Genomic DNA, 13,172 nt, shown 5'->3' on the forward strand with positions numbered 1-13,172 from the left:
ATGTGTTCAAACAGCAGCTCTATAAATTGACCATAAGATGTTTTTTTTACCATATTGTGAAAAATAAGTCAGGAATCCAATGATGATTGCTGCTGCAATTGTGCTGGCCAAAAGGATGAGAAGAATTTTCCATGGTTCAAAATATCTGACTTTTGTGGTTGTTGGTTGTATTCTGGAAAAGTTGAAATAATACATTTTTAAAAGTTCCCTGTGTTTTTCTTCTCATTTCAGTATACATCTTACTGAAATAATATACAGTATATCAAACAATCTGGAAGTCATAAAAATAAGTTCCTGTGAACTGTTTTCATTTTCTTTTATCTTTTATCTTATGGTATCATAGTTTTATAGTGATTTTTTTAAAACCAGAAACAGCATATGATTATTTGAAACAATCAAACAAATCAATAAATAAGTTGACTTATATCCCATTATTATCCTTCAACTAACACTTTTATCCTGTTGTGAACATAAAACACTGATTAAAAAGACATATAAGCATGGATATGCAATCTAGCATTACTGTTATATAAGATCCTAAATTCCCTAAAGGAGAAATGCATTAATAATCTTATTTATAAACCACCCATCCTTGGACAGGGAAGGTACAAAAAGGTTGGAGGAAAACCAAGATTTGAAGAATGGCAAAAGCTTCAGGATAGGAAAGGAAGAGAACCAGAATGCCAAAAGCAGCCCAACAGAAATATGTTTGAGTGGCTCCAAATAGATCTCATGATGTTTGAGGATGGATAGGATGGGGAGAAGAAATGGAAAAGAAGGAACCATACATGGCTGGCTAACTAGCATCATAGAAATGAACTCAACTAATCTTTACAATTTTAACTCTAGAACTCAATATCAGAAATATTAGTCAACAATCTTTATATTTTGAAAGATGATGCTGGTAACATTTGTTTTGCTATTGCATTTGTTTTTCAATTCACCCTAAATGGAGGATTTCATTCCATGAGCAATTCAAAATTCAAAAGGTCCTAACTCATTAAACACTTACTGAGATTGGATTCATTCAAGCCCCCAAAAGAATAATGCATTTTTGTCCAAAAATGTTGTTTTGATTAAATTCTCTTGAGATTTACCTGCCCTAGATGTATCAAAACAAAACACAAAAACCCCACTCCCTCTGTACTCCATTGTCCCAATGCCATTCTTATGATTTAAAGAGAAAGATTTATACATACTATCCTTAGCTCTATTAATTTGATCTCCTGATTGTGATGTAAATGTTAAGCAATTTTGTCCTCTTTTTATTTTCAGACATTTGTCTTCTATTAGTGTAAGTGCTTTGCTCTACGTTAGATTTGCACTGTATGTTATATTTCTAATTAATGTTTTAGTTAAAGCTTATTTGTGATTCAAGAGCAAAATATCAGATATATTACTATTCCAAGTAATTTGCCTAAAGATTATCTTAGCATATGACTGCAAGACCGTCAACAGTATAAAATACCAACAGTAAAAAAAGTCAAAAATTATAACCATATCAACAAAGCACAAAGTCATTAAAGCCTAACAAAAACCTCCCAATATAGAAATCATACAAAAAAAGCTGTCAGATGAGAACAGCCAAATCTTTAAGAACTTGTTGAAGGAAACAGTGAGGGCAAAAATAAATATAAATAAATAAAAAACCTGGGGAGATAAAAGAAACAATAAACAAATCTCTGCCCTGGAAATGATTTTATCTTGATTCATGGTATAAGAGAAGAAAGAGAAACTGTCAGAGATTTTGTTATAATGCTCTGCAACAACAATAAAATTCCAATAAACTTTGTTGTGTCTGATTCATGACCTCGTCTACCTCAAAGGGCTGATGTGATCATTTCAAGATCAAATTATCTTACAATGCTGATATACTCTCAAGCAAGAGTATCTGCTGCTTGTTAAATGAACAGATTGTATGTTTTTTCCTCAGTTAAATAATTGTTTGCATTGATTGTAAAAGATAAATTTATATTTTTGGTTCAGTGGTAGCTTCCCTGAGTGCTAAAACTGAATAGAAGGACAGGATATAAATATAATAACTAAATCAGCTTAGATTATGTGGGCAAATCAATCATGAAGTATTAATAACAGTAGGAACACATTTACCATGAATAAATTTTTATCTGCCAATTAAAAATAATTAGGCAAGGGACTATCCCATTTTGACAGGTATGCTTAGAAATTCAGCTATTTTGGCAGGAATTTCAATAGGATTTTTAATTCTTAATATGCTGCTTAAACTATTGTTTAGAATAGAAATCAGTTGGTTTTTTTTACATAATTCTGAATATATTTATAAATGAGATAATTGCTATTGCCATTTTTTATGGACTGGAAATTTGAACTTTGATTTGTGTAGTGAGAGAAACAATTTAGTTGAGAATGAAATTTTCCTAGTTTATGTCTTTAAAATGTCAAAAATTCCTTTGTTTTTTTGGAATACTTACATTAATATTCAAAAAAATTAAATATAATTTCTCTGTAATCTTTCTCTTATGATTAAAATGAAAAATTAGTTTCTGGTATAGAAAATAAAGTATCATCTTCCAAACCTGATTCTCCCCAACATGAGGTTCAAATTTATTTATAAGGAAGTTTAAACTAACAAATCATTATTTGAAAATGTGGCATTCTTATTACACCTGAACAATATATGGTAGGAGAGTGTTTTAATTTGAACAAATGAAAGAGAATGTTTTCGCCTTGATAATACTATCTAAAAAAACAAAAGTGTTTCCCAAAGTATCCTGTGAGAACACCTTTGAATGTCTGAGTGTGTATTCTAAATTCCCTCAACTGAAAATACATATAGAGCAATGTTTCTAAATCTTAGCTATTTTTAAGGTATAAAGATCTGAACTCTCAGAATTCCTCAGCCCCATATTGGTTGGCACATCTTAAAACTTTGCTAATGTTGGAAAAACATCAGTCTAGAGGTTTGTTTAAGCAAAAGACTAAGTCAATGCACATCTTCATATTGCATCACTTTGTCTGTTTTTAAGCAATTGCATGAGATGAGCAAGGGAAGGGTGTGGGGGCCTACTGTATTTGACAGGTTTCTGTTAGCTACTTTTCCTGCTATGCAACACTTAGTTGCTGCTGTAATTTAGTCATTTTTTCACCCACCCACTAAGGGTCAAATTGGTTCATGTTACACAGCTTTATCAGCTACACCCATATGCAGAGTAAAAATGCTGCATTTTTTACAATTGGGAAGCTATGAGTCTTTCTATCCCCACACAGTCTATTCTTTAAAGTCCTTCCTTCTGCTGAGATTTCTAGATTTCCTGTACTGGAATATTTGTAGTTTCAAGATTTATTTGAAAGGAGAGCAAAAGCACATTTACTTACAGCACAATACAATTTTTAAAATATCAGGAAGCTCTTTAAAAATGTGGAGAAAAGCAGATTTGCAACTTGTTTTTCTAGTACCTGAATGGCAACCAAGCAGGACAACAAGCCAAACAAAAATCTCTGCAGGCTGTGTTCTTTGTGCTTCTTGGTATCTTCACAGGTTAGAAACAATATTATTTAGAGAAATTCAGTCACCTAGAAGAAATTCAATCTTCAAGAACAAGAATGAATGATTTATAGGGAAACAACTAAACAACTGTTGCTTCCTTCCCTCAAAATGGTTTGCTTTTGAAAAATTGGGGCAGACAGTTTCCAGTTTACAGCTTTTTTTCTCGATCATCTGTATGACAAGATAATATCTGCATGTACATTTCCCCCTTTACGAAATTGTCAAAAGCCCACATTTCTGTCTTTAAAAAGTGGCAGATCTCAAGAAGATTCTATGACTGTCCCTCACAGAAATGGTCAAATAATTGTGAATTACAATTACTAAGCAAAGATGTTTGAGTGTAAAATAAAAAGGTCAATAAGTGTTTGCTCTGCATTTCTTTTTGCAGTAAGTAGCTACCTAGCTTCTTTTAGTGATGTGTCTATAGGACTCAATGGGTTCTGCTTGTCTGTTCCAAGGATGTAACGGTTGAATCTCCCTTTGGGATGTTATTATTTAACCTTACAATTACATTCTTTTTAATAGTGCCTAGTATAGGCACCGATTCTTCTCAGAGATGGCAATAAAGATCTTATATAGATCTGCGCAGACATAAACCCATGGCTTGCTGTAACCCAAAGCTTCCTTATCTTTGGAGCATATGTGATTGGAGACAGATTTTTGATTAAAGAGGAAGTTAATCTGAATACTTCTGTAGGTTGCCTGTTGGTTTAGCTATTAGATGGTAAACCTTTCTGGCTCAGTAAGTCAAAAAATTGGAAAATACCTAACTTGATTGTGCTGGTTTGTTCCCCTTCCTCCCCCAACAAAACAGAACAATTCTCTATCTCTCCCTCACATACAGGTACATCTAGGCCACTCTGAACAGTGGCACTCAGGAGCAGTGTTGAAGGTGGGCCTGAATTTGAGGCCTGATCTCCACTTCAGCCCTAGCACTACTGCTGCCACTCAAAAAGGCCACTTTATGCTGTCACCCAAAGCACAATTGCCTCCACCGCCCAGTGCTCCCCAAAATCTGCCACACACTATAACTTTCAGGCAGTAACCTTCAAGCACCATACTTTTAGACAGAATAAGGCCTTCTTTCTTCCATGGCTTCTGTTGCCTCTGAAATCCACACAAAGCATGCTCCATTTCATATGATTTTTGGAGAGTTTGGAGAGCACACCCATTCTCCTGCAGCCTCTAAAAACAATTTTGAATTTTGAAAATAGTATTGGTGTGTCACTCAAAATGTTGTAGGTTACCAGCTTTGACACACATATCATAAGTTCACCATCATTGGTCTAGGTCTGTGATAGCGAACCTATGGCACATGTGCAACAGGTGACACATAGAGCCATTTCTGTCAGCTCCAGCGCACACTGGCCAGCTGATTTTCAGGTTTGATTTTCATCCATTTTTCGCCCTTCAGAGGCTTCCCTAAAGCCTCCGGAGGGCAAAAAACCGCCCAATGCACAAACCGGAAGTTTGGGAATGGACCCTGGTTTACTTGTTGAGCTATTTTTCTCCCTCCGGAGGCTTTGAAGCCTACTGAGCCCACCATAAGTAGAAAAATGGGCTGTTTCTGGCTGCTGGAGGGCATCCAGTGGGCGGGGGAGGCCGTTGTCACTCTCTCCAGGCTCCCACAAAGCGTGGGGCAGCAGGGGGGGGGTCATGCACACATGCTCAGGGGGCACAGCATGAGGGGCATTAAATTATGGGGTGGGCACGCAAGCATGTGTGGTAGCGCATTTGCATGTGCTTTTGGCACTCAAGGTGAAAAAGGTTCACCATCATTGGTCTAGGTCATTATCCTGATAGACTGTGACACAGCAGCCTTATTTCTTCATTCTCTATTTACCTAATAGTCATACAGCTTGATTATTCAATGTCATGTTGAGAGCTTTATCTGTGTTTGCTAATCAGAAGCTGCTAAACAACAATGATCTTAGAGGAACTAAGGCTGAGTTTTCTAATTTTTTTTCACAAGCAGAGCTTCCTCCATGCAGATCTTAACCTTTTCCCTGATATCTTATCTAGCCTGTTAGATCTAGTTCATACAAATGGTTTGCCACTTAGAGTGGGAGGATTGTTTCCTCCTGAGGAGTATTGTGGCAAATTGAAGTATGAGCCTTGCCTCCAACTCAATCCTGCTCTTAATTTAGCAGGCACTAAATACTATATCCATTAAAACAGGGGTGTCAAACTGGTGGCCCAAGGCCCGGATGCATCATATGCAGGCCACAACCATCCCAGCTCCACAAAATGTCATGTGACGCAGCAAGTTTGACACCTATGCAATAGAATATTCAAAACTTTTCTTCCAGCATTTAAGTACAAAGAATACTAATTGTTAAAGAATTTAGAGAATGAGAATATAAATTTCCTGGGTCTATGACAAATCGTCACCACCTGGCTACAGGGGACAATTTGCTTCAAGCCTGGGCCTTCCGCTCTGTTTTCCAAAATCAGCCCAGCTTAAGGGAGTGAAGGTTGCTGCCGACCTGCACTCATTCTCAAAAGGCTTCCGCATCTTGTTGTCCAGTGCCCTCCTGTGAAAGGCAGAATAACTGGGAGTCATTGTTCCATACTTGATATCTATCTATCTATCTATCTATCTATCTATCTATCTATCTATCTATCTATCTATCTATCTATCTATCTATCTCTATCTCTATCTCTATCTCTATCTCTATCTCCCTCCCTCCCTCCCCCCCCTCTCTCTCTCTCTCACACACACACAGACACACTTTTATTCACACCCAAGCTGGGAGATTGCCAATCATGCTTGGGCTTGGAGAGAAGGATCTCTTCTTTGGCGGGCTGGATGTGTGCTTGGGGACTTTTATCTGCATCAAAGCTGCCACGCTGCCAATCGCATCTGGGCTTAAGGAAAATGATCTTTCCTTGTCATGTTACAATGGATCCTGAGGACTCCTGGGCAGGGAGAGGGTCAAGCAGGGATGATGACAGGGCGACTTGCTCCTAACAGCCATCACCATGAAGGTTTTTCCTACTGAAGACAATGACTCCCACATAGGCCTCCTGCTCTCCTTCTCTAAAGGTGTCCTTGCCTCACATACACTCTATAGTGAAGGGCAGACTAAGTGGGAGTCATTGTTCCAGATTGAATCACCCAGTCATTGTCCCTGTTTGCCCCTCTCTCTCCCAGGGATCCATTAGAATCCAGCACAGCATGTCAAAGGAGAGGTCCTTCTTCCCAAACCCAGGCATGATTTTCAACTTCCCACCTCTGATGTAGATAAAAGCTAGCATGCTTGAAACCCTCTTAGCCTGCCTTTTGGAGACGGGGGCTGGAAAGAGAGGTGAGGAACTCTTTGGAGAAAAAGTGCAGGTTGGCAGGAGCTTTCACTTCCCTTAAGCCAAGCCGGCTTTGGAAACCAGAGCGAAAGGCCCAGGTTCACAGCGAGTTGACCACGTAGTGAGATGGCCGGGGTAAGGTGTCCCATTGAAAGGTGATGGTGGCCAATTGTCCACAGTCAGGTGGCAGCAGCCAAGTGACCATGGTGATTTATCCCATTCCATAATTTCTTGCTTTCAGTCTCATTGTTTCTGTATTTGATTGTGTGGCATCAAACACTTGGTGGGCAAAGGATAATTGATGCGCAAAATATAGCCTCTCATTATCAAGACAACCCCTGCCTTCTCGAGGTGCCCACCGTTTTCCAACAGAAGGGGCTCTGTCGACTCTTGGGCCCGGCGAGCTCAAGTAGTACTCAGCCTAGAATCATGGATCCCGTTGATTCGGGATGCATGCGACTCTACAGCGAAGGGATTGGCGATGCCGTACCGACGCTAAAGACTTAAGTCAAGTAAGTCAAACACTTCTTGTTTTTTAGACATTATTTGAATTTAACATTATTTTGTCTGTTAAAGTCCAGTCTTAAGAATATTATGGAAAATGTATATGTATATGTAAGTTTATATACATATTTGTGTATATATGTGTGTATCTCTCTGTGTGTGTCTGTGTGTATCCAAACATCCCTTTTATATTCTCTTTCCTTCTTTTTATCTTGCTGATTGCCACTAAGGACTATTGACACTGTAGCAAACTCTGTATTATTTTTAACTTGTAACCCTTTTTCACAAATGGAGATATTATATTTTTTAAAAACTAGGATCTTTCAAATAATCTCCTTCTGTTGTAATACTGATCAAAATATAATATACTCAGTAAATGTAATATCAGTAAAGTTCATCAAAATAAATCCAACTACAGATATTTGCACCACAATAAAAATACAAGTAAATCCAGCAGCATAGTTTCCAACAAAACACCTATGCTTTAAGAAGTATTTCAATAGGGGAATACTTAGAAGATACAATTATATTCTTGCAATACAAGAAAAAATTGTCTTATGCACTTTTTCTCCTTTACATACTGATGAAGACAGAAATTTGTAATGCTAGAAACATACAAAGGGGAAAAAAAGGATGAGTGAGCACATCTCTCAGCATTATCCAATTTTGTCTATCTTATTGTTACTCGTATTCTTCAGAAGACCTTCCCCCAATTCAAATCAAAGTCATATTACTTACCTTTGAAGGCCCCAAGGTCCATGATGGTAGCTGAGATAGCCTATAGGAGTTCCTAAACCAGTTTGGACAAAATCAGGACCACAACGAGAATGCTGCTGAAATGCACAGTTCTTACTGTGTCTGGTTTGACACACAGGGTAGACTGCTAATGGTAAAGTCTTCATTGCAAGAGTGAAACAACACCTAGCAATGCGTGGAAATGAAAAATGTGGGTGAAATGGAGCAAATTAAAGTAAAAGAAACATGCCAGCATGGAGAAAATTATGAGTCTTTAGGCTTCTGATAAGCACAATAGAAATTCCCACATGGCCATGGATGAAATCAATCAAACTGACCAGAAATGTGTAGTCTTGTCCTTTTCTAGAAAGATTTCCAGTTTTCTAAATATGGCCAGCACGCTTAGTTCTAATGGCTAGCACCTTCTAATAATATTCCCTTTCATGATCACTTATAGCCATTCTTTGCTTAAAGTCAGCCCCCAGCAGCCAGATGGAATAACTGATTCTAAAATAGTAATTCAATTACTGTCTAGATACTTCCATCTGCTCAGTGTTCCAGAGACATCCCTCACTTTTGTCTCATTGGATGTCTCTAATCTCCTAATTATGTGTTATACTCTACAAGTAAGGAACTTCCTATGGGAGGTGCTTTCCATTTAAAAACTCAGACTTTTATTATTTAAGCTTCTTTTTCCCAATAAAAAACATTATTTTCAATAACCCATTTACCATAAACCCTCTTTGCAATAGCCTTAAAAAGTAAAGATTGGGAATTGGAGAACCCAAAATTCTCTAAGTGTCTGCTGTCCTTTCCAACAGAAAATCACATGTAAGCAAAATGTAGAACAATTTACTTTGGTGAGGAAGATGGTAATGGAAGCTTTGGTTTTCCTTTCTGATGCAATATTTATATTCTTGGCCATTACTTGCCGGATACTGATTGCTGCTGTCACCAATTGTCTGCATTCGTGGATTCACCTGATTGAACTGCTGGCCATGGCTCAGGATATTAAAATTAGAGAAGCCATAATATCACTGATATTGTATATTTCCCTCTTAAAACAGCTTATCTTTTCTTGAACAACCTCCCGAATAATCAACTAGCAATTAAGAACCTAACTGATAATGTTAATGTTGAAGAAAGAATTTCTTGTTAGGCTGCAATCCTTAATTTAATTACCTAACATAGAAACAATTTAGTAGGTAGTCCTTGACTTACAATCTCAATTGAGCCAAAATTTTCCATTGCTAAGCAATTGTTAAGTGAGCTTTGCAGGCATGATGGTGCAGTGATTAGAGTGCAGTATTGTAGGCTAATTCTGCTGACTGCCAGTAGTTTAATCTGGCCTGCTCAGGGTTAACTCAGCCTTCCAAGGGGGGAAAATGAGGACCCAGATTGTTGGGTGCAATATGCTGATTCTGTAAACTGCTTCAAAGGGCTGTGAAGTGTTACATAAATTTAAGTGTTATTGCTGTTTTACAACCTTTCTTGTCACAGTTGTTAAGTGAATCTGATCTCCTCATTGACTTTGATTGTCAGAAGGTCACAAAAGGAGATCACATGACCCTGGGACATTGCAACTGTCATAAATACCTGCCAGTTGCAAATATCTGAAATCTGATCAGGTGCTCATGGGGATGCTGCAACAGTTAAAAATGTGAAAAATGATCATGTCACTTTTTTTCAATGCTGTTGTAATCTCAAATAGTCATTAAATAAATGGTGGTAAATTGAGATCTAATTATACTGGAAATTTGTTAGGATTCCGAGGAGTCAAAAGTTAAGAATTCAGATGTGCACATTTTCTAAAGGTAAAAACAGGAATACAAAAGCAAAAGAACAGATACTTCAAAATCGGGAAGATAGTGATGAATTTTTCAAGACAGTGAACAAAAGGCCAATGACTCTTGTAAAGTATTCTAAATGTACCTTTACAACAGGGAAAATATTTAATTTTTAGACATTTTTAATTTTTCAACAAACAAACAAAAAAGTCATGGAAATAAAGACTGACACTATAGTGACTTGCAAAGTGTGCCGTATGTTTCAGTTTATGCCCACAGAAGACCCAAGCTATCTATGTATCAAATGTAAACTACTTGGATTAGAAGAAAAAGTAGCAGGCCTAGAGGCAACTCTAACTACTCTGAAACTCACTGAGCAAAGCAAGAAGTCCCAGCCTAAACAAGAAGACTACACCAAAATAAAACATACTAGGGAGGGAGGGAGAGGGAGAGGGAGAGGGAGAGGGAGAGGGAGGGGGAGAGGGAGGGAGGGAGGGAGGGAGGGAGGGAGAGAGAGAGAGAGAGAGAGAGAGAGAGAGAGAGAGAGAGAGAGAGAAACAGAACTATAGTCTGTAGTCAATCAAGGGAGGTATATTGTCTCCTTGGAGCAAAAATCAAAGATACAACTGAGTATCTTACTTAAATAATCAATCCCATGGATTACTACTTCTTTTTTCCCCTTCATGTAGGAACCAATGATGCAACAATGAATCTGAAAACAATAATAAGAGATTATGAACAGCTAGGGAATAAAGTTAAAGAATTAGGAGCACAAATGATGTTTTCATGTATACTTCCAACAAAAGGCCAAAGGTATTCCAGTATTTGAGGGGCTGCCACATAGAAGAGCTAGTCAATTTATTTTCCAAAGCACCGGAAGGCAAGACAAGAAACACTGGATGGAAACTAATCAAGAGAAGCAATCTGGAATTAAGGAGAAGCTTCTTAACGGTGAAGACAATTAACCAGTGGAACAGCTTGCCTTCAGAAGTTATCGGTGCTTCATCACTGGATGTTTTTAAGAAAAGACTGGACAGCCACCTATCTGAAATGATATAAAGTCTTCTGCTGGAGCAAGAGGTTGGACTAGAAGACCTCCAAGGTCCCTGATTGATTGATTGACAGATAGATAAACCAAAATGGCAAATCAAGCCAGCAATCAAGAAGCAAGGCATATAGTTGCATCCGGTGGTTGGTTCCGGCAGATGCTACTGCTGGTTCACTCAGGGATGTGCCATGTGTGTGGGCGTGCTTTGCGCGTACATGCGCAGTACAACAAAAATTGCTCTATGCATGCACAGAAGCCAAAAACAAGATAGTAGTGCCTATGGCACCACCAGGAGAACCAGTTCAGGGGCATCGCAGGCCTGGGTCACTGCCAGTTGCAGTGACCCAGGCCACCGAGCTACTACTGGTTCAGCTGAAGCAGTCCAAACAGGTAGGAACCCACCACTGCTTTTATTTGCAAATCAATCATCTTTCTCTAGTTTCTCTTAAAACTAGAGTTATGGCACTTTCCCCAACAATTACCCTTTACCTTTATACTGAAAAATCTAAATACTTTGGAAGATTTCTCTCTTAATGGAACAATGCTGGTTTTTATAGTACTATTTCTATTCACTTCCAGGGTGGGGAGGGAAGAGAAGGAAATAATATGTGTGTACAGGTTTTTGAAGAGCAGGGGGAGTTGCTTTCTCAAAGATCTGAGTAAAGCACCTTTTTTGAAACTCCACAAAATAGCATCGTGCTTCTAACAAGTAAAATGGCTTTACCAAATCAGTGGTTACTATGCATGTGCAGTATATATACAGAATTAAGTTGAATATGCAATTTAGTTGAGATGGGTTGGCTGATTGAGGCACAGAGAAACTTTTCTATTATGCAAAGCACTTTGTCAAGATAATTTAGCACCCAAAGTCACTTAACAGAAGTGGTGGTTTTCAGCAGGTTTTGACCAGTTCTGGAGAACCGGTAGCGGAAATTTTGAGTATTTCAGAGAACCAGTGAATACCACCTCTGAATGGCCCCACCCTCATCTATTCTCTGCCTCTTGAGTCCCAGCTGATTGGGAGGAGATGGGGATTTTGTAGTAACCTTCCCTGGTGTGGAAAGGGAATGGAGATTTTACAGTATCCTTCCCCTGCCACACACCCACCAAGCCACACCCACAGAACTGGTAGTAAAAAAAATTGAATCCCACCACTGGGCTACAGATATGTCCCGTCCCCCCCCACTTTCCCAGCCTCCTTGTACATTGAGTTCTGGAATGTGGGGCTGGTTGGGGGTCATATCCTCTTGATATCTGAGTGTTTGTAGGCAATGTCTTAATAAATCTTTCCTAAGCTTTGTTGTGGTCCACGTGCCATTGATACTTATATTCTTTGGTATGTGTCTTGCAAATTCTAAAGATAAATGGATTTCCATACTTTTTCCTTTTCCTCCAAGAAATAGGACAAGAGTTTTGGTTGTGAAAATCTTCTGAATATCTTGGTCAAAATATGTTTTCCTGTCAGTAATTTGATTGTCAAATTTGCAAGGAAAGGGGAAGAAATTAATTTTTGGTTGATTTATTTTGCTACTCATTTTTCATTATCACATATGCTAATTAAGAGGAAGAAACCACAAATCCATAATCCAACAGAAGCTTGTTTTCCAATTTCTAGCTTTCCAATGTTCGAATACACTTCGTTGTTGCTTTCAGAAGAATCTCTCCCCATTTGTACCCAAATCTACCAATGTTTGTGGGTAATTTGTTCATATCTTTCCTGAGTTTTGGTAAAGTTTGAGTGGAGAAGACTCAAGAGAGCTGTTTCACAAAATATTAAAGATGACGGTAGACTGTGTTCTGCCTTTATAATTGTGAAAATCATATTGTAAGAGATGAATGGATAATGCTCACAACTTTGATTTTTACATGCTTTGCTTGTACGAAAATTAATCTGATTATGGGCAGCAAGGGCCAGTGAGAAAGAAATGCTATTCTGGGCAGAGAAAGGGAAGGGGAGAGGGAGAGGAATATGTAGCATATATTGTTTATCAAAATCTGAGTAATATTTTTGCTTAATGCAATTTAAGATCTAATGGAACATATGTTTAGAACTCTGCTACTGCAAAAGAGGTGACAGGATGTTGTTGAATAGGAAGCGTATTAAATAGCTTTTCTTTCCAAAAGCTTCTGCAATCACCTATTGTGATTTGCATTCCAGCTCAGGGGTAGCCTTTGAGTTACATGACTTTTACACTGTGTATTTTACTTAGATGAGTTATGGGAGCAGGTTTGTTGAATTTCATCTTTGTCCCTTAACATGGCATCTCAT

This window comes from Thamnophis elegans, chromosome Z, assembly GCF_009769535.1.
Source record: "Thamnophis elegans isolate rThaEle1 chromosome Z, rThaEle1.pri, whole genome shotgun sequence".
Taxonomy (NCBI): domain Eukaryota; kingdom Metazoa; phylum Chordata; class Lepidosauria; order Squamata; family Colubridae; genus Thamnophis; species Thamnophis elegans.